The sequence below is a fragment of the Bos mutus genome, chromosome 28, assembly GCF_027580195.1.
Source record: "Bos mutus isolate GX-2022 chromosome 28, NWIPB_WYAK_1.1, whole genome shotgun sequence".
Lineage (NCBI taxonomy): Eukaryota > Metazoa > Chordata > Mammalia > Artiodactyla > Bovidae > Bos > Bos mutus.
In genome coordinates, this window is record NC_091644.1 from 19013368 (window position 1) to 19032928 (window position 19561).

Consider the following 19561-nt stretch of genomic DNA (forward strand, 5'->3'; position numbering starts at 1 on the left):
GTCAGGGAGGGTGCTGTCCTGGCTCTGCTCCCCCTTATTGCCACGACTGGGACCCACGTGGGCCCTCCAGGACAGGTGTCTTGGAACCTGCATTCTTCCCTGAGAGCCACGTGGTCTCTGAGCCCCAACACAGAACCATTCCCCTTTGCCCTGGCTGCTCCTCCAGGCCCAGTGTCCCACCACCAGCATCCAGGAGCCCTCCGTTGTCCAGGCCCTTCCCTCTGCCATCAGGGCTGAAAGACCCAGGCTCTGAGGAGGGCTGACTTGCCCTGGACCTAACCTTGGCAGTTTTACCACTATGAGACCCCTACCCTAAAAGTCACCATATTTCACCAAGTCTTCTTTTCCTTGTTTGCAAGATGGTATGAAGAGCTATTCATGCCTCCAGAAAATGTCTGGAAGATTAAAGGAGTGCCTGGCACTCAGCCGGAGCTCACTGACTGAAGCTATTGTTACCATTATTGTTATTGCCACCTGAACTCACACTCTGACCCAGTCCCAAACCTGCCAGGGCCAAGGGGTTCTTCGAGGCTGAGTTCAGGTTCTTCCTCCTCCAGGCAGCCTTCCTTGTTTCCAGGATCTCAGTTTGCTCCGGACTCCTTCCCCATCACCTCTATGCAAGAAGCTGGGGCCTGAGCACTCCTGCTTGGCACAGGATACATGGCCAGTAATTGACATTATATTAATAATTATCAGCAGGATTATTAATTTCATTGGTTGGCTTTCATTTGGGTCTAGGTCCAAGGATAGCATCTCCTACCTCCCAAATTCACACACTAGGTTCAAACTTTTTTGACAGAGATTCAACGTAAAAAATACATTTTAGGGTATAAATCCAGAAAAATCAAAACTCTAATTTGAAAAGGTACATACACCCCAAGGTGCACAGCAGCACTGTTTACAACAGCCAAGACATGGAACCAACTCAAGTGCCCATCAACAAACATTTAGGGACTTCCCTCGTGGTCCAGTGATTAAGAATCCGCCTGCCAATATGAGGACATGGGTTCAATCTCTGGTACAGGAAGATCCCACAAGTTGTGGCACAACTAAGCCCTTGCACCATGGGTAGAGAAGCCCCAGCTCACTACAACAATGAAGACCCGTATGTGTGTGCTCAGTCGCTCAGTCATGTCTGACTTTTTGCAACCCGGTAGACTGTAACCCCGGAGAAGGCAATGGCACCCCACTCCAGTACTCTTGCCTGGAAAATCCCATGGACGGAGGAGCCTGGTAGGCTGCAGTCCATGGGGTCGCTAAGAGTCGGACACGACTGAGCGACTTCACTTTCACTTTTTACTTTCATGCATTGGAGAAGGAAATGGCAACCTGCTCCAGTGTTCTTGCCTGGAGAATCCCAGGGACGGTAGAGCCTGATGGGCTGCCGTCTATGGGGTCGAATAGAGTCGGACACAACTGAAACGACTTAGCAGCAGCAGCAGAAACAGGAGACTGTAACCCACAAGGCTCCTCTGTCCATGGAATTTTTCAGGCAAGAATCCTGCAGTGGGTTGCCATTTCCTCCTCTGGAGGAATCCCTCTTCCTGACCAAGAGACTGAACCAGAATCTTCTGCATCTCTTGCTTGGGCAGGAAGATTCTTTACTGTTGAGCCACCTGGGAAGCTCGACAAAGACCTAGCACAGTCATAAAATAAACTAAAAAAAATTTTTTTAAACAAACATTTGGCTTAAGAAGATGTACACTTATACAATGGAGTATTACTCAGCCGTAAAACAGAATGAATAATTGCCACTTGCAGCGATGTGGATGGAATGTTACACTAGGTGAAGTCAGAAAAAGACAGATACTGTGTAATACCACTTATACATGGAATCTGAACTATGACACAAGTGAAATCCATATGCAAAACAGAAACAGACTCACAGACATTGAAAACAAACTTATGGTGACCAAAGCGGGAGGGAGAGAGGGACACGTTAAGCATACGGGCTTAACAAATTCAAACTACTATACATAAAATAGATGAGCAACAAGATCTACTATATTCAACATCTTATAAGCTATAGTGGAATAGAATCTGAAAAAAAATATATATATAGCTGAATCACTTTGCTGTATTAACACAAGATTATCGTGGCCTATAACCAACACAATATTGTAAATCAATTAGACATATATATGCTGCTGCTGCTACTGCTAAGTCGCTTCAGTCGTGTCCGACTCTGTGCGACCCCATAGATGGCAGCCCACCAGGCTCCCCCGTCCCTGGGATTCTCCAGGCAAGAACACTGGAGTGGGTTGCCATTTCCTTCTCCAATGCATGAACGTGAAAAGTCAAAGTGAAGTCGCTCAGTCGTGTCCGACTCCCAGAGACCCCATGGACTGCAGCCCACCAGGCTCCTCCGTCCATAGGATTTTCCAGGCAAGAGCACTGGAGTGGGTTGCCATTTCCTTCTCCAATGCATGAACGTGAAAAGTCAAAGTGAAGTCGCTCAGTCGTGTCCGACTCCCAGAGACCCCATGGACTGCAGCCTACCAAGCTCCTCCGTCCATGGGATTTTCCAAGCAATACATATATATATATATACACATACAAATATATATACACATATCTATGTACTATATATATATATTTTTTTACTTTGGGACCACCAGCTATACAGAGACATAAATATATAAAAAATGCTTAGCTTTACTACATGTGATGCACGCTGATACTTTCTAATGTATCCTATCCTATTTCTTTTTGTTTTTACTGATTGCAGTGCACAAAACTGATTTTATCTGTGACCTGCAGTTCGAAAATGCTTCAAAGAACAGTGAGGTCCCGAGGGCAAGAGAACCTAGAGGCCTACCCCAGCACCACTCAGAGCATGACTAAAGAGTGCCCAGGACAAGTGGAAGGAGGGTGATTCTATCTCCAGAACATTCCTCAAGTACTACAAGGAGAGTGCTCCATCAGAAGAAAATGAGAGAAGGAATCTTGGTTCATCCATTCAACAGATATCCCATTCATTCACTGTCAATCAACAAACATTTACAGAGCCCCTTCTATAGTCCAAAACCTTGGCCTTGAGCAGTGAATGAGGCAGACAAGGTCCTGCCTTCATGAGGCTGACATTTTAGTAGAGTGGGGGCGGGGGATACAATAAAGAAGCAAATATTAATAACAACAGAAGCAAGATCATTCCTAAGTGACTTAGCTAGGAAGAAAATAATACAATAGAATAGTAAAGAAAAGTGTACTGGTGGGCCACTTTGGAAATGATGGGAGTCTCTAACCCTCAGGTTAGATGCACACCTCACTCACCTGAGCTGGTGGTTGGTTGAGGGACCTAAATGGGATGATGACTTCAAAGTACTTGGCACTGTCCTGGCACAGAACGGCTTTTATGCTCATCATTATTAGATGGATAACCGTGGTTGAAGGCAGGCTGTGATAATGTTCCACAAAGTGTAAGGTTGTACTGGGGTTCAGAGGAGGATGAGGGGACAGTGCTGACTACAGCACAAGCCCAGGACCCACGCATGTGTTGACCTGTCCCTCTGCACAGCTCAGCTGGCTTGTCTCTCCCCATTTCCCAAGCCACAGCTCCCTACTTCCACCTCCCCGCACAGTTCAGCCCAGCCCAGTTGGAGCTGTAACCTCTAAAAGTTGGGGCACTGAAAGAGTTAACTTCTTTCCTTCCCAAGCCACACAGGGACAGATACGTAGCAGCCTTCACCACCCTACCCTACACCTCTGTAGACTCCTGCTGATCAGGTCACACCTGCCCAGGGAACATGGGTGCTGACTCCCAGCAAGACAGCACAGGAGTAGAGATCTGGAGCCCAGCCCAGGAAATGCTGAAGGCTCTGGGTCTGCTCAGTGGGAGCAGAGAAGGCTCAGTGGCAGGACACTGTCTTCTGGTCCCCGCAGGGCTATCAGGGAGAGAGAGAGGATTTGCCTCAGGTGAGCTGCTCAAGCATCTGAGCTCCAAGCAGCAATGTTGAGTACCTACTATGTGCCTGAACCTGGGCTCAGGGAGAAGACCCCACTTTGCCAAAGGTGCTCACAGGTCTGTAGGGCAGGCAGACCAGTAAACTGATATTTCAAAATGATGTGTTTCCTGCAGGGTGGAGTGGGAACTGGGGTACTGGGGGATCAAGTTAGCTCTGAGTGGAAGTGGATGTCCCACCAGCTCAGTGATGTAAAGAGATCTGTTTTGACTTTGGCATCAGACAGACTTGAGTTTGAATTCCAGTTCTGCCACTTCTGAGCTATATGAACCCAGGCAAGTTTCTGAGCTTTTCTGAGCCTCTGTTTCCATATCTAGAAAATGAGGATTGGGACTTCCCTGGCAGTCCAATGTTTGGGACTTCCCTGGCAGTCCAATATTTGAGACTCCACACATCCACTACAGGAGACTCTGGTTAGATCCCTTGATTAGGAAGATCCCCTAGAGAAGGAAATGACAACCCACTCCAGTATTCTAGCCTGGAAAAGCCCATGGACAGAGGCGCCTGATGGACTACAGTCCATGGGGTTGCAAAGGGTCAGCCATGACTTAGCGGCTAAACAATAGGGAACTAAGATGCTGCATGTTGCATGGTGAGGCCAAAAAAAAAATCTTATAAAATCAGGATAGTCACACACACTTCGATAAGATTTTGAGATTAGGTTGGAGAAGGAAATGGCCACCCACTCCAGTACTCTCGCCTGGAAAATCCCACACCAGGTTCCTCTGGTAGATTACAGTCCATGGGGTCGCAAAGAGTCAGACATGACTAAGCAACTTCACTTAAGATTAGGTGAACTAACAAATTCAAAGCCCATATTTGCTGTCCAAGAAGAAGCTCAGTAACATAACAGTAGTTATGGCTGCTAGCATCATCAGAAGATCCCCTCCAAGGACTTCCCTGATGGTCCAGTGGTTAAGACTCTGAGCTCCCAAGGCAGGGGGCTCAGGTTTGATCCCTGGTCAGGGAACTAGATCTCATATGCTGCAACTAAAACCTAGCATAGCCAAGTAAATAAAAAATAAATATTAAAAAAGAGAGGGAGAAAAGAAGACCCCCTCCGAGGTGTCTCCCTCTGCCTTCACCGCCTCCCTTCTCCCCCTCCCCTATTTGCATAGTGCCTCCCAAACGCACAGAAAATCCCCTCCCCCACTGCTATCAGTAAGAAGTGCCCAGTGGCCTTCTGCTGGGTCTCACTGCAGAATCCCAGGCCCTGGACACTGAAACTAAAGAGGCAGGGTGGGATGGGGGCGGCGCGAGGGGGTCTGCCAAATCTTGCAGCAGGAAGACCATCCATCCCTGAATAAACAGGCTGTCACCCCTTCCCTCCCACTCTCCCTCTCCCTTAAATAACCCAGATCTGTTGCCCAGTTGTATCCAAGCAACACCACTCAGGCTCCCAAGGATGTCTCACTCTGACAGAGCCATTTATGAAGATGCTGCAGGGGAGGAGGGACAGGGCAGGGGTCAAGGGAGCCACAGCAGCCCAGCAGCGTCTTCCCAAGGCCTTCGTATGGCGACGAGACCCTGGTCCCCAGGAACAGAGCTCCTGGGCTGACCCCTCACCAGATCGGTGGGCAGGGAGGTGTCTTGCGTACCAGAAACATTCCAGAAGAGCCCAAGACCTTCCCGAACTTACAGGGAAGATCCCAGACTCCCTAAAGCTTGGGACACATGGGAACCAGTGAAGTGCCTTGGCAAGATAACTGCCCAGGCCCAGCCTTCTGAGGTCTAGTCTTGGTGCCAACATTCACAGGCTGTGTTTTTCTAACCAGGATAGGAAAGGGATGTGCTCACACTTTTTGATGGCATCTGTCCACATGACACATGCACAGACTCTTCGCCTCGGCAATTCCATTTCTAGGAATTTAGCCTAGAGATGTGCCCACACAACTGACAGATTAACAACCGCATAGAGTTACTCCTCGTTTGAGACGGTGCAAGATTGGAAACAAGCGATAAGTCTGTGGACAGAGAGATGCTAGGCTAGATAAACTCTGGAACACCCAGGAAACTGGAAATGCCATACAGATATCTGAAAACACGAGGCAGATGTATGTGGGCTGACAGAAAACGATCTCTAGAGCTGGGAGTGAAGTTTGGGAGTGGACACTGACAGACACAGTGGGGGGCACTGTGGTCTGGACAGTGGTGCCGGAGCCAGCCCTGGCACCCATCTCTAAGGGAATAGATAAGTCACACGGATTCCAGCCACGGAATCCCGTTCAACAGAAACACCCAACAATCCAGGTGCACACACAGAAATGTGGAACGAGCTTGAAAACAGTATCCTGTGATAAAATAATAGAGCTGGATTAGCCATACAATACCCATTGATGTAAAGTAACCACAGTCATACACAGAAAAATCACCATAGTTTTTTTTAATGAGAATGAGTGCATTATGCAAAAACGTTTATCAGACACGCTACCACAGGTGCCTATGAGAAAAAGGAATGCGATGAAGGGGAAATAAAGAGGACAATGTAAGAGAAAGGCCTTGCATGTACTGATGATGATATTTTAAGGAAATTTATTTACTCAACTCTGCAGCTGAGGTGAGAAGGAAGGAGAGAAGGGGGGAGGGAGGAGAGAAAATTGAAGGACAGAGTCTCTTATATTCTAGCACTTAAGGAGCTGTATAGATATTGTCCCTCAAGGTCCACTGGGATTGGTTCCAGGACCCATTGGGTATCAAAATCTGCAGATGCTCAAGTCCCTTATATAGTAACAGCCCTATCAGCTGTACATACAGTAGCATCAGCTCATGTGGATACGGAGGGTTGCCTATATATACATACAGACATGAACTACAGTTGACCATTGAAACAGGGGTCTGAACTGCAGGGCACCACTTACATGCAGATTTTTTTCCATGAATACATACTACAAGATTCATGGTTGGTTGAATCTGGAGATGGAGAACAGGGGATAGCGCTAGGGGCCGGCTATAAATTAAATGACATTACGATTTTTGAGATTTTTGACTGCATGGAGGTGGGCCCTCCTAACCTCTGCAATGTTCAAGAGTCAACTGTACATTAAATGTCTCTGAAGGACAGGTAAAAAATTGGTGATTTTAGTCACCTCCAGGGATCTGGGGCTTCCCAGATAGCTCAGTTGGTAAAGAATCAGCCTGCAGTTCAGGAGACCCAGTTAAATTCCTGGGTCAGGAAGATCTGCTGGAGAAGAATCTGCCTGCAATGCAGGAGACCTGGGTTCAATCCCTGTGTTGGGAAGATCCCCTGAAGAAGAGAAAGGCTACCCACTCCAGTATTTTGGCCTGGAGAATTTCATGGATTGTGTAGTTCATGGGTTGCAAAGAGTCGGACACAACTGAGCAACTTTCACTTTCTTTCCAGGGAACTGGGTGGCTGGAGGGAAACTTTTCACTGCACACCTTCTTGTGCATTTGAATTTTGTTCCACATGGATGTGTTATCCTACTTTTAAATAATGATGAGAATTCTCAGCTGATAGGCTTGTATACATGGGGTTAATCTCTGGACAGCTACCAAAGATGCTGGGAAGAAGGCTCAGCCCTCCTAGGATAGTTGAGGCCTGGAGAAGAGAAGCAGGAGGCTTGGGGAGGAGAATCAGACCTGCCCTCCACTCACTATCCTTTTGTACAGTTGTTTTTTTTTTTTTTTTAAACCCTTGGCATCTATGATAAAGTCTAATAATTGTCATTTTCATAAATTTTTTCTGTATGTGCCATGCAGCTAGTGGGATCTTAGTTCCAAGACCAGGGATCAAACCGGGACCTTGGCAGTGAGAGTACAGAGTTCTAATCACTAGATCATCAGGGAATTTCCTCATAAATGTCATTTTAAATTTTCATTTTGAATACTTTATAAATGCACAAAAGTAGAAAACAGCATAATCGACTCTATATACCCACTATCACATATGACAGTTATCAAGATTTTGCCACACTTGCTTCATTTACCATTAGTTTTTTTTTTTTCTCTTTTGGTTTTCTTTCTGGAGTATTTTAAAGCAACCCCCAGATATCACACAATTTCACTCCAACCTCCATCAGAATATGATGGATGTAATAAACACATCTTAAAGACATGACGTCTCAGAGGCCAGACCTAGAGGGACCCCCTGTACAAGATCTCTGAGGGCTAGTGGTCCCTGTCTCTGCTTGACTGTCCCCAGAGACGAGGAGCTCACTCCTGACCCAGTTTCCTTCTTTGTCCTGATGGCCTAGAGTTAGGCTTCTCAGAAGTGGCAGACACCTCCCCCCTCCACACTCCCTTTGTTGTCTGGGAGGCACCCAGGCATGAGCAGGAGCAGCTCGAAGCCACAGAGTAATAGCCCAGCTCATTAGAGTCCCTTCCTTTCCAAAACAAACTCAGAAGCATAATGGCATGCTATGCACAGTCCCGTTAACTGGAGGCCACTGAAGACCTGCTGGTTTAGAAGCCCTCTCCGGACACCCTCCCCACAACCGCCCCCACCAGGCCATCTGAGACAGACATTCACTGTCCGGGCAGTCAGGGGTAAAGCTGGGACCAGAACCAGGCAGTTGTTCCCAGCCAGCATACGTGTGCGTTTGAATCACCTGTGGGAGGGGCTCGACCACAGATTCCCAGGCACCACTCCCGCCCTCCTAAGCCAGGGTGCCCAGGGCTGGGGCCTGGGAAAGCCCCCTGGGTGGTTCTAAGGCAACAGTCAACCGTCTGGTGTTTGGGAACTACTGGGGCAAATGACTCCTAGGCTTTCTTCCACTTCCATGGGCCAATCCAACTCTTAGCAGCCTGCCTTTGTACCGAGATTCTGGCCTGCCCCCTGACCAAGCCATGGTGTAGTGTTCCCACCTGAATATGGCAGGGGACTAGGCGATGCCATCCACTCTCAAGAGTGTGCTGACCAAGGCTCAGAGGGGCACAGACAATCCCCCAAATCCAGAAGCACAGATTCAGAGATGGCAGTCGCCACCGTCCCTGCAAGGGAAACACTGAGTGTTTCCTTCGTGCCACAGTTCACATGCACAAACCCGCTGCAGCCTCACCCCGCCCCGTGAGGCAGCAGGCATCTTCTCCTCCTCCTTCCTTACCTCCTCAGCAGGTAAGGAAATGCAGGCTCTGGGAGCGGCAATGATCTGCCCCAGGGCACATGGCTGGTAAGCGACCAAGCTGGGATTCACAACAGGCAACCTGACTTCAAAGCTCCCCTTTCTAAGTGGAGATGTTTATATGACTAACTGATCTGCTTTGCTGTACAGCAGAAACTAACAACATTGCAAATCAACTATGTGCTAAGTCACTTCAGTCGTGTCCGACTCTTTGAGATCCAATGGACTGTAGCCCACTAGGCTCCTCTGTCCATGGGATTCTCCAAGCAAGAATACTGGGGTGGGTTGTCATTTCCCCTTCCAGGAGATCTTCCTAACCCAGGGACTGAATCCGCATCTCCTGTGTCTCCTGCATTGGCAGGCAAGTTCTTTACCACTAGCATCACACAGTCCATGAGGTTGCAAAGAGTTGGACATGACTGAGTGACTAACACACACACATACACCCCAATAAAAATTTTAAAAAATGGAGCTCCCCTTTCCTAACCACAACAAAAGCTCTGGGACCCCACTGGGCTCAGCCACTGACCAGGAGCCCAGGGAGGTGGTGGCCTCCATGTGAGAGCAGCAGTGGATCCCAAAAGCAGGGGGTGGGGAAGCGAGCTGAGGGCAGTCAGCTAACTGCATCCTGCAGCAAGTTCGCTGCAAGGAGCTCAGCGTGGCGCACCTCGAGGCTGCCACACCTGCATGGCCCATCAGCGTGCCTGTCCCCTCCATCACTAGGCAGTGAGCTTCCAGAGGGCAGAGGAACGCCCACCGTTCATCCCTGCGTTCCAGCCCAGGGCACGGCATATGCTGGGAGCTTAATAAGTGCTTGTATAACTGGCCAGGCCAACCCTGCAAACACTTCAGGGCAGCTGCTTCCACTGTGAGAGGTGGTCCTGGGCAGAGGAAGCAAGAAAGTCCAGTCCTCTGTACCACACCATGCTTGGACTCAAGTCTGCTCTGGGTTACAAAGGGCATACTCAGAATCACGGTGCTGGCTATTTTCAGGCACTCGGAGTGGTGATGTCACTCCCTCCCAGGGTGGCTCTCCTGACCCCAAAGCCTGCTGTGCCCCGTCCCCTGTAACAAGTCCACAAGAAGCCCTGGGCAGGGACCCCTCTGGGAGCAAGAGCAGGGAAAAGGGGAGTCCACACTTGGGCCTTGGGAAAAAAAGTTCCTTAACCTTGCCTGGTACCCCTCACCCCACCTTCTTTCCAGCAAGACAGGCAGGCGACCCCTCCAACTGAGTGGAACGTCTAGAGGCCAGGCTTGGTAAGGGCCATGACCGGGCAGGTGGGGTGGACTGGGCCCCGACCAGGCTTCTGGAGATTCAAGCCCTAATCGAGATACTGCTTTACCAAGTCAAGGAGCCTCTCTGGGCCTCAGTCTCCTCATCTGTAAAATGAGATAAATAATTCTTCCTGGCACATAAACACAGGTACTCTTCTCAGACCCCATCTGTAGTGAGGCAAATTGCCTATTTAGTGGCAAGTGACAAACCTCAGACAGCTCTCCGGCACTGACAGAAGGAACCCCACGGTCCTCCTTCCACAGCAAAGCAGGGCTGATGGGCTCTTTGTAGGGATTAACCCAACTCCCCACCTCACCCACAAGTGCTCCCCACAATACTCCAGTCCTTCACTGGCTGCTAAGTGCTAGGTCCTGTATTGGACTTCAGAGCCACAATCCCATGCCTCACTTTGGAAAAGCATATTCCACTACCATCCTCATTTTTTGAATGTAGCCACTGAGGCACAGAGAGGCTGAGGCCCAGTGTCCCCTAGTCATCTCTGACTCCAAAGCCCTTGAATTCAGCCTCCCAAGTACTGCCTGACTTTAATTGTCCCAGGGACGGGAGCTCATTCTCTAGGGAGACTTCTCTGCAGAGCTATGCTGACCTTAGAGCATCCCTCCTCCTCCTCCTAACATGAATCTGACCTCCACCTCCCAGCCAGTCCCCAACTGGTCCTGTCTCCCCAACCCTGGGACACCAGTACACAGGTACATGGCTCTTCCTTTCAAATATTTGAGAAATGCCATCTCAGACCCTGATCAGAGACTTCTCCAGCTAAACAACCCCAGGGCTTCCAAAGGTCCGTGGGAACTTCTGAGACCCAAAAAGGCCTTGGCTATTATTCTATCTCCATCCCCCACCCCAGGGCTTTTTCCCAAGGGAGTCCAGAAGAAAATGAAACCCTTCTCTCTCTCTCTCATCCCTCAGCAGCTCCCACCCATCCCCCCCATCCCAAAGCTGGTCTCCCTGCTCTGACTTCACACCAAGCTGACATCTGCGGCCAGAAACCTGCGGACAAGTCTCCTTCCGAGCCTCCCCTTCCCCGCACCTCCCAGCCTGTGACTGCCCTCTCCTTCAAATCTCTGAAGGGGGTGCAGCCTGAGCTGCTGCTGCCAGGAAGCAGTGAAGCAGTTAAAAATGCCCACTGTCTGTAGAGAGGGAGAGGGCAGGATGGGGGTGGTGCAAGCAGCTAGAGGCTGGTGGGAACAGGACGGTAGGATCAGGGCAGGCAGGGCAGGGTCTGCTCAGGCAGACGCCCCAGCTTCTGCCACAAATCCCTGCCTTCCCCACTCATTCGTTCCACGTTCTCTTTCTTCCTCTCACAGCTTCTCCCTGGTCACTCAGAGACGCTGACCTCCCAACTCCCCTCCAAAAACCACTATTCAAAATGTTAGTGTTTAACGAGTACGGAATTTCACTTGAAAGTGAGGTATTAGTCGATCTGTTGTGTCCGATTCTTTGCGACTCCATGAACTATAGCCCATCAGACTCCGTGCTTCTGTGAAATGAACATCTCTCCTGCCATATCAATATGCAAGAAATGTTGTGTTCCGTTCCTGGTCAGGGAACTAAGATCCCACATGCAGCGTGGCCAAAAAACAGTGGTTAAAATGGTTAATGTTATGTTATGTATACTTTACCACAATAATAATAAACACAGAATGGGGAAAATAATTGCCCCATCCCACCCCTTCCCCCGCCACACACACAAAAGGGCTCACCAAGAAGCTCGAGGTCATGATCTGAGTAGGAAGACCACTGTGTGGAGACAGAGACCCCCTGGGAAAAAGGGCACCTGTCAGGCCAGTGAAAGCCTGGAAACCCTGAGTCCCAACCCCCGGGCAGGGTTGGAAGTTGCCAGAGGCACCAAGAGGCAGTGCCTGGCCCAAGGTCACACAGCAAGATAACCATGAAGTTGGGCCTTGAGGTCCGGTGATCTGCCCTAACCCTGAGCTGTCCTCAGCAGGAAATGCGGGCCAACTGGGGTCTGGAGGGGGTTTAAAACAGAAGGCCCTAGGCTATTTCTCCCTACTGTTTCCCATCCTGCCTGGCACATCCTGCTGATGTGAGGAGCTCCCCAAGCTTCTCATTTCTGCAGGTTTTGCACTTGGCCTTTGCAGCCCTGCCTGGCACATAGAGCTTTCACCACTCTGGGTGGTGGGATGCCATGGAGGATTAGGGCTTCAGCATCAGACAAACCTGCCTGAGTCCTGATTCTACCTCTATATATATATGCTTCTAGACTAGGCCCCTCATCTGTAAAACGGCACAATAATGTCTAATTTGTGAGGTTCTTTTGAGAATTAGAATAGATGATATAATACATTTGAAGGGCCTAAAACATAGTATTCTTGCCACCTCTTCTTAATATCTTCTGCTTCTGTTAGGTCCATACCATTTCTGTCCTTCATCGAGCCCATCTTTGCATGAAATGTTCCCTTGGTATCTCTAATTTTCTTGAAGAGATCTCTAGTCTTTCCTATTCTGTTGTTTTCCTCTATTTCTTTGCATTGATCCCTGAGGAAGTCTTTTTTAGCTCTCCTTGAGATTCTTTGGAACTCTGCATTCAGATGCTTATATCTTTCCTTTTCTCCTTTGTTTTTCGCTTCTCTTCTTTTCACAGCTATTGGACTGCTAATTTTTACTAGTCCCAAACTACGTCTGTGAATGCCAGTTATTTGACTGCATGTCAGGTCATATGTCCTTTTAGGTCAGCTTGTCTTTTGGTGAGAATAGAAATGGAAGTGAACATCCAGCACGGCTGCTGAAACTGCTTTGACTGTGTGTCTGTATGGTTTTCATTTGCTAAAGAGAATAGAATATGTAATGAGACAGTAATGTTTGCTTCTTAATTTTTTCCAAAGATTTTTTTAAATGTTTGAACATTATTTGTCCTAAAAAAAAAAAAAAACCAGAGGAGAAAAGGAAAGATATAAGCATCTGAATGCAGAGTTCCAAAGAATAGCAAGGAGAGATAAGAAAGCCTTCCTCAGGGATCAATGCAAAGAAATAGAGGAAAACAACAGAATGGGAAAGACTAGAGATCTCTTCAAGAAAATTCGAGATACCAAGGGAACATTTCATGCAAAGATGGGCTCGATAAAGGACAGAAATGGTATGGACCTAACAGAAGCAGAAGATATTAAGAAGAGGTGGCAAGAATACACAGAACTGTACAAAAAAGATCTTCACGACCCAGATAATCACGATGGTGTGATCACTCACCTAGAGCCAGATATCCTGGAATGTGAAGTTAATTGGGCCTTAGAAAGCACCACTACGAACAAAGCTAGTGGAGGTGATGGAATTCCAGTTGAGCTATTCCAAATCCTGAAAGATGATGCTGTGAAAGTGCTGCACTCAATATGCCAGCAAATTTGGAAAACTCAGCAGTGGCCACAGGACTGGAAAAGGTCAGTTTTCATTCCAATCCCAAAGAAAGGCAATGCCAAAGAATGCTCAAACTACCACACAATTGCACTCATCTCACACGCTAGTAAAGTAATGCTCAAAATTCTCCAAGCCAGGCTTCAGCAATATGTGAACCGTGAACTTCCAGATGTTCAAGCTGGTTTTAGAAAAGGCAGAGGAACCAGAGATCAAATTGCCAACATCCGCTGGATCATGGAAAAAGCAAGAGAGTTCCAGAAAAACATCTATTTCTGCTTTACTGACTATGCCAAAGCGTTTGACTGTGTGAATCACAATAAACTGTGGAAAATTCTGAAAGAGATGGGAATACCAGACCACCTGACGTGCCTCTTGAGAAACCTGTATGCAGGTCAGGAAGCAACAGTTAGAACTGGACATGGAACAACAGACTGGTTCCAAATAGGAAAAGGAGTTCGTCAAGGCTTTATATTGTCACCCTGCTTACTTAACTTCTATGCAGAGTACATCATGAGAACAGGAAGAGGAAGAGGGCTGGAAGAGGAACAAGCTGGAATCAAGATTGCCGGGAGAAATATCAATAACCTCAGATATGCAGATGATACCACCCTTATGGCAGAAAGTGAAGAGAAACTAAAAAGCCTCTTGATGAAAGTGAAAGAGGAGAGTGAAAAAGTTGGCTTAAAGCTCAACATTCAGAAAACAAAGATCATGGCGTCTAGTCCCATCACTTCATGGGAAGTAGATGGGGAAACAGTGGAAACAGTGGCTGACTTTATTTTTGGGGGCTTCAAAATCACTGCAGATGGTGATTGCAGCCATGAAATTAAAAGATGCTTACTCCTTGGAAGAAAAGCTATGACCACCCTCGACAGCATATTCAAAAGCAGAGACATTACTTTGCCAACAAAGGTCCGTCTAGTCAAGGCTATGGTTTTTCCAGTGGTCATGTATGGATGTGAGAGTTGGAGTGTGAAGAAAGCTGAGCGCAGAAGAATTGATGCTTTTGAACTGTGGTGTTGGAGAAGACTCTTCAGAGTCCCTTGGACTGCAAGGAGATCCAACCAGTCCATTCTGAAGGAGATCAGCCCTGGGTGTTCTTTGGAAGGAATGATGCTAAAGCTGAAACTCCAGTACTTTGGCTACCTCATGCGAAGAGTTGACTCATTGGAAAAGACTCTGATGCTGTGAGGGATTGGGGGCAGGAGGAGAAGGGGAAGACCGAGGATGAAATGGCTGGATGGCATCACCGACTGGATGGACGTGAGTTTGAGTGAACTCTGGGAGTTGGTGATGGACAGGGAGGCCTGGTGTGCTGCAATTCATGGGGTCGCGAAGAGTCAGACACGACTGAGCGACTGAACTGAAAACACAGTAGGTGCTTAAAAAATATTTTTTCTCTCCTCTTCCCCACCAGGGGCCCAGAACCTTCTGCTTAGAACAAGTGGTACAGAAACGGTCAGCAGTAGGACTTCCCTGGTGGTCCAGTGGCTAAGACTGTGCTGTCAGTGCAGGGAGCCTGGGTTCAATCCCTGGTTAGAGAACTAGATTCCACATGCTGCAACTAAGAGTTTACACGCTGCAACTAAGATCCAGTGTGGCTAAATAAATATTTTAAAAATAAATAAAGCTACCCTTAAACAAAAAAAATAGCGAGCAGCATTCCCCACCCACCCACCCTCACACTGATTGCCTGGGTAACCTGGCAGGTCCATTCCCTTCTCTGGGCCTGTTTCTCCACCAGCAAAAATGAAAGAGCTCGCTGACCCTTCGCCAGTGTACACGACATCCCGAAAAGATGTATATAATACCCGGTTGGGCATGCCATTTACAAGAATGTTCTCAGCAGCATTATTCAGGATAGCCCCAAATATTCATATGTAAACAACTCCAATGTCCATCAAGAGAAGAGTGGATGAATTGTGGTGTGATGGCATAATGAAGACTTCTAACAAATAAAATGAATGATCTCCTGATACAGCAGCAGCATGAACGAACATCAGACTTGAGAGTGAAAGGAGCTAGATCAAATGAAAAACGTAGCATGAGATTCCATTGTTTGGACAAACTCCTAGGACAGGCAAAACTAGCCTATGATGATCAAGGGCAGAGGGGTGGCCACCTCTGGGTAAAGGTCAGCAGTGTCTGGGTGGTGGCCTGCGGGAACCTTCTGGGCGCTGGGAATGTTCCATGTCTTGATCTGGATAGGGGTTACACAGATGTGTACATCTGTGAAAACTCATCCAGTTATGACTTCAAATCAGCGCACTTTAAGTATTATGTTTCATCATCCCCTTCACCCACTAAGTTCCAGCCTAACTTCTTTCAGTTCCTCAGACTAGCCAGCTGTGGTCCCTCCTCTGGATTTTTGCACTCACTGATCCCTCTTCCTAGGATTCTTCCTCCCAGTCTTCCTTCCTTCCACTTAGGTCTTTGCTCACCTATCATCTCTTTGGAAAGGCCGCCCCTGTCGCCTGCACCTAGAGCAACCTCTCATTCTCTTGCTATTTCATCCCCCTGTTAAAATTCTCAGCACAGCACCCATCACTGATACTTTCCCTGTTCTGGCTGTTTGTTTATTGGCTTTCTTTCCCGACTAGGATGTCAGCGCCTGACAGTAAGAACGTGTCTATCTGGGTTCAAATCTTGGTTCCATCCAGAGCAATGGCTGGCACACAGTAGGTACTAAAATTTGTGGGATGAACAGGCCATTTTTAGAGAGGGTCAGATTATGTCTCAAAATTTTACCCTTCAAGGTGGTGAGAGGGAATTCACTTTTGTGTGTTTTGTTTCACCCCACAAACAGAGAGAAGCCAATGAGGTGCTGGCACGACCCTCCAGGGCTTCTGAGGGAAGACCCAGAGTGAGCGGCTGGCTTAGCCTCCAGTTCCCAGGGCAAGCAGACTGGTGGGCTCTGGATGTGGCCATGGCTGCTCATGCCAGCTGAACGTCTGAGCAGCAGGAGAGCCTGTGCTTTGGCAGGAAGCCACCCCCTTTAAAGAGCCAGAGAGCTCAGCCAGAGCCCAGCCACTGTCCCTGACTGCAGGCCTGGTCACCTGCTGCCATGGCAACTGTCCTGCCAAGCCACTGGCACTGAATGCAGGAGGCAGAGTGCCAGGAAGGTGACAGGGCATCTGCTGGGCTCCCCTGTCCTGGCAAAGGAGGCACCGTGGCCTGCCTGAGCCCACAGCTGGAAGAGGTGTGTGGTGTTGTTGTGTTTTTCCCTGCATATATGTGTGTGTGTGTGCGCGCTATGCACAAGCACAGGCAGTCTCTCCCACATCTGGAATGGGGATTCCATAGTGGGTAAAGAATTGTTCAATAGTAAAAACTGTCATTCACTGATCATTTACTACACACAGGTACCATCCTAAATACTTGCCATGTATTTCCTCATTCTAGTCTCAAAACACCCTATGAGGCAGGACCTAGTCCCATTTTTACAGAGGAAGAAAATAAGGCACAAAGTGGTTAAGTAGTCCACCCAAAGTCTCACATTAGTAAGCAGTAGAGCAAGCACTGGAATCCAGAAATCAGGTGCCAAAACCTTAACTTCCCAGGTGGCACTAGTGGTAAAGAACCAGCCTGTCAGTGCAGGAGGCATAAGAGACGTGGGTTCGTTTCCTAAGTCAGGAAGATCCCCTGGAGGAAGGCACGACAACCTGCCCCATTATTCTTGCCTGGAGAATCCCATGGACAGAGGAGCCTGGCAGGCTACAGCCCACAGGGCCAACTGAAGCAATCTGGAACGGCACGAGTCAGGCTCCAAGCCTTAATGTTCACCTCCAGGGGCCCCCTCTCTCCATGAGACTGAGTCATTGTCTTTCCCACTGGTCATTCAGTTTTCTGAGTTCTGCATAGGCACCATGGAAAAAGAAAGGGGTTTGACTGGCCTCTGCAGGAGAGGTCTCTGCAGGTGAGTTGCCACTAGCCCCCTGTAGGAGATGAGGGCAAACATAACCATGATGTGCAACCTCAAGACTCAAAGACGTGAGCAGAGTGCAGAGGGCTCCGAGGCAGCGGGTGGGAGGAGGTTGGAGAATGGAAGGCGGGGAGCCCTCCTGGAGTCAGGGGACGGATGAAGTTCGGCCCTGGAACGCCACCTGCTGGAAATATGGCAGCAGGACAGCCTCCGCACTGGCCTCTTTTCTTCACAACAGTTATTTCTCTAGCACCATGCTAAGCGCAGGGATGCAGAATAACCCAGATGTTAAACCCAACACCCTTGGTGGTGCTTTCAGTCTTCTGAGAGAGGCAGACATGAACCAACAACCCCCCAAGTAAAGGTGTAACCATAACTGACAATAAGCACTCTGAAGGAAAAATACAGGGCGCTCTGAGGAAGTGTGAGGTCACCTTTAGATAGGATGGCAGGGGAAGGTTTCTCCAAGGAGGTTATATTTAAGCAAAGACTTGAAGGCTATTCGGTGTTTGCCAGGAAGAGTGGGAGAAAGGACATTAGGGCAGAGGGGATGGTGAGGGCAAAGGCTCATCAGATTCTAGCAACTCAAAGAGGGCTGAAGGCAGCTCAGGTTGAGGGCAAGGGGGCCTGAGACCCAGGCTTCAGGAGCTTGTATCTGATCCCAAGGCAGCGGGGGCTCTGGGGATTTTATTGAGGGAGCTGCAGTCCTGTGCGCACCTCTGCCGCTCCGGGGAGGAGTGGACCGTGGGAACCATCCAGGAGGCCCAGGTGAGAGATGAGCCCAATCCTCCACCCCCACCGCCCTGGGCAGTGTGGCAGAGGAAGCAGACAGACCAGGTACCCAGGAAAGACCACTTGTTATGGGGCCTGAACCTTAAACGGTCAGGGGACGGGGTTTTGATGGAAAGAACACAAAAATACAAATACAGCTGAGGCCTGGGGACCTTGGAAGCGTGTGCGACTTACTCTTCCTTAGTTTCAAGGTAACTCAACTCCAGCTGCCTTCCCCTCTCAGCACCGGTACCTGCCCTGCACTAAATGAGGTAACCGTGCAAAGTGTTCTGTTGGTGGGTCTCCAGGTGCGCTCTGACAAACTGTGGTGGTAGCTGCTGTTAACTGGGCTCCCCTGGGGTCGGGAGTCTCAGACACACTGTGAGGGGACAAGACGGTGGTGGCGACCCACCCCACTGGTCTCACTCCCACCCCAGAGCCAGCCTGGCACCAAGTAGGGGCTGTGCAGACGTCGCTGAGCCATAACTTCCTTCCAGGGCCCCCAGCTTAGAGAGTGGGCACATGCCGCCCCCCAACCCCCACCCCCACCCCCAAAGCAGGAGAATTAGGCCCAGAGAAGGGACGGGATAGATGGGAAGAGGACACATCCCGCTGACCCTCGAGCCTCGACCACTAGGCCCAGGTGGGGGCTCACTCCGGAGGGGCTCCTGTCCGGGCTCACTGTCCGGGCTCACTCTTTCGCGGGGCTCCTGTCCGGGACCCCAGGATGCACAGAGCCGCGGAGCTGCCGCAGAAGCGGCGCCAAGTGGTGGACCCGAGGCGCTCAGATCCGGGCCTAGGGAGGGGGCGCCCCGCTGCTCGGCTCACTTCCGCTCACTCACCGCTGCCCGCGGTCTCCTTTCTCTTCCCTCAAGCCACAGCCTCCTCTGCCGCGCTGCTCACTGGCTGCCGAGCCCTCCTCCCAGACGCCTCCGCTGGCTTTCCCACGAGGGCGGGCGCAGCGGCCAGACTAGCCGGCAAGACTGGGCACCGCCCCGCACACATCCCTTTAGGACTGTCCTCCACGAACAAGAGAGCAAAACCAGAGGCAGGCACCCACGGTAAAGGGCACGGCTTCGAACCCAAGTCCAGTGCTCCTTTCCTTTGCCTCAGCCACCTCCCAGTGACAGCAAGCAACCTGTCTGGGAAAGCAAGT

General features: G+C 49.4%; 1 protein-coding gene across 1 annotated transcript in view; it reads right to left on the bottom strand.

The window, feature by feature from the left end:
- The window catches only part of PALD1 (phosphatase domain containing paladin 1), a 106516-nt gene extending 87244 nt beyond the window's left edge, over nt 1-19272 (bottom strand). Inside the window, exon 1 of the mRNA XM_070364969.1 lies at nt 19248-19272. The gene's annotated coding sequence lies outside the window, so the exon portion shown is untranslated. The remainder of the gene's footprint in view (nt 1-19247) is intronic.
- Nucleotides 19273-19561: the final 289 nt, after the last annotated feature.